This window comes from Neophocaena asiaeorientalis, unplaced genomic scaffold (assembly GCF_003031525.2).
Source record: "Neophocaena asiaeorientalis asiaeorientalis breed wild unplaced genomic scaffold, Neophocaena_asiaeorientalis_V1.1 scaffold1045, whole genome shotgun sequence".
In the NCBI taxonomy this organism is placed as follows: domain Eukaryota; kingdom Metazoa; phylum Chordata; class Mammalia; order Artiodactyla; family Phocoenidae; genus Neophocaena; species Neophocaena asiaeorientalis.
In genome coordinates this window covers 9,531-12,399 of record NW_020174790.1, presented here as the reverse complement: position 1 = coordinate 12,399, position 2,869 = coordinate 9,531, and the positions used below count along the sequence as shown (strand labels likewise).

Below are 2,869 nucleotides of genomic sequence, written 5' to 3'. Positions count from 1 at the left end.
TTTAATAAAGCAAGAAAAAACTGCAATTCCAGATTATGTGAACAATAAGGTGTTGTTTGTTAGCTTTAGAGATGGGGAAATAAGAATATCTCAGAATACTGTTTTGAGCCTTGTTACTCTGGGAAGGTTAAATTTTGTTCTTCTGAGAAGACAGAGGGATTGATGGGGTGATATCAAATTCTAGGATTTCAAATTGCTTCCATGACTGAAAGTTTGACAGTTTCAAATGGAATAAAGGTGTTCCTTACAAAAGCTGCATAAGAACAAGTAAAAACAGGTTAGAATAAGTTTTGCATGTATGTGAAAAAGACAAACTTTATTGAGCCCCCAACCCTAATTCTCTTTTTCCTGCACAGTCTGGGTTCCCCAGAGACACCCAGTCCAGCAGGCAAAAATGAGACCCACTTTCCGGCCAGCAGGGGCATCTCTGCAGATGGTAGAGGGTTTGCCAATGTGCTGGTTGTTGCCACCTCTGAAGGGATGCTCAACGGGGTTCATGGCCACACCCCATATGCATGGCCAACAACTCCTCTTTGTCTTATACTTGTGGTAGGCAGAGCTGGCCTTCACAATGGGCTTGTCAATGCGGCCACCTCCAGCCACCACACTGATAACAGCTCTGTTGATGGAGGAGATGACCTTCTTGGAGCCCAAGGGCAGTTTCACTCTGGTCTTCTTTGTCTCAGGGTTGTGGGAGATGACAATTGCATAGTTCCCAGAGGCTCTGGCCAGCATGCCCCGGTCACCAGGCTTCTCCTCCAGACAATATACGATGGTGCCGTCGGGCATGGTGCCCACCAGCAGCATATTGCCGATGTTGAGCTGGGCGTTCTTGCCATAGTACACAAACTGACCAGTGTGGATGCCCTCGGCGACAATGAACAGCTCCATCCACTTCTTAAAACGGTACGGATCCTGGAAGACCACCTTGGCAAGGGGCACACAGCAACCCGGGTCACGGATGATGTCCTTCACGATGTCCTTGATGTAGCCGTGTCACTCGGCGAAGTCCACAGCTTGCAGACACGTGATGCCCTTTTGGTGGTTCACACACACGTGGAACACGGAGCCGGCACCCTTTCTCTGCCCAGGGATCACGCAGCCCATCACGGCGATCTGCTTCTGAGTGCAGCCAAAAGAGCAGGCTAGAATAATTGTAAATGACATTTATCTCTAAATATTCATTCAACTAAAATCAGAACATAAGAGGGCAGTGATGTGAAACAAAATGCCTATAACAGAAAGTAACATTTTATAGATATTTATCCTGCTTAGTTGGACATTTTGACTAACTTCATACATTTTTAAGAAAAAAAATCATGCTTTCTTAATTATGATCTTTCTTGATATTCAAATATTTTCATTCTTCACTAAAGACTTATTAATATTAACTAACTTGATTATAAGATTTGAATTTATTTCCTCCTCTACCACCTCTTTTATCTTCTCCATCTCTTCAGTCTTTCTAATCCATTTCTCAGGATTTTTGCTTACACTATTCCCCAATCAAAAATGTTCTCACCTCTTTCTGAGGAAACACTAATCACTTTAAATACTTTATTCAAATCTTCACTATTACATACAGTCCTCCATGACTATCATAAGCTGTGTTATCACAAATTCATGCTGCTTTCCTAATTATCAAGTCTAAAGGCATATTTTCATTACTCATCTTCTTTGTACTATTTACTACATTTTAAGGTGGTTATCATCTCCTCAACTTTGACATTATCTTCCATAATGACTTTTGTTGTGAGCATGTCCTACGGTTTTGTCTGCTGTCACACCTGAGTCCATTTTGAGTGTCAACTTCACAAACCATAGTCCTAATTAAGGGGCCCTGTAGAGTAAGCATCACATTTTTTTTCTCCTTGATATAACCTTCTAGGTATACCTCATTGGCCCTAAGATGGACATCTCTCCAAACAGCAGCCAGTAAACAGGAGGAGAAGTTTCACAGAGGGGTATCCCTGCACAGAATGTGGGAGCAGAAGTCTTATAGCAATATAGAACATGATTTGTGTAAAACATCTGTTTTGCATATATCATCTCACAATCTAGCACTCTGTGAGATGTGGCAAAGAATTCATGTAGCTTAGATTCTGCTAAGTATCACCTAATTAGAAGTAAACTCTTTTACACAACTCTGTTACTACCTACATCTTCAAGCTTCTTAGTTCCTTGATGCCTTGGTTAAAATAGTTAAACAAAAACCTAGGGAAGAGGAGCAGTGGTTAGGTTCTGACCTATAGCATCAATTCTAGTGTAGCTGATATTCCCAGACACTAGAGAGCCTGGTCTTCTATAACCCAACACAAACCAGTTGTGCTCCCACTCACCTCTTCATTGTATGTCAGAGCAGTTTACTAAAAATCCCCAGCTCATGACAAGATCATTCCCACTTTCACAACTTTTACTTTTTTGATCTTTTCACCAGGCAAGCCTTTGATTTCTCACTTCTCTAGAAAAATTCTACTTATTCTTCCAGGCTCAAGTGCCACCTTTTTAAACAAGCGTTTTCTGTCCATTCACCTTATTGCCTAAGACTGCTCCCCTTCCTGTGAGTTTTTGTTGAATCTGTGGTCTCTTCCTTTAAGCTGGGTGCACAATGAATGACTTATGAGATTTTTAATTTTTCAAATGGTGGTGTCTTCTCCCGACTGAATTTCAGGTGCAGTGAGTACCATAAACATATTTAACCTTTTCTTGTATGTATCAAAGCACATAGAGAATGTTAGTGAACTGATTGAATTAAATTGAAATAGATGGCATAAGACCAACATGCCCAACATTGACTATGTGCAGAAAACTCTTGGCTGGAGATTGGATTTTTATTCAGTACACCAGCCCTACTAAAAATCTTAAATCA

At 41.0% G+C, this 2,869-nt stretch overlaps 1 pseudogene; it reads right to left on the bottom strand.

Annotated features, from left to right (window-relative positions):
* Nucleotides 1-333: 333 nt before the first annotated feature.
* Nucleotides 334-1,107, bottom strand: LOC112409853 (60S ribosomal protein L8 pseudogene; annotated as a pseudogene).
* Nucleotides 1,108-2,869: the final 1,762 nt, after the last annotated feature.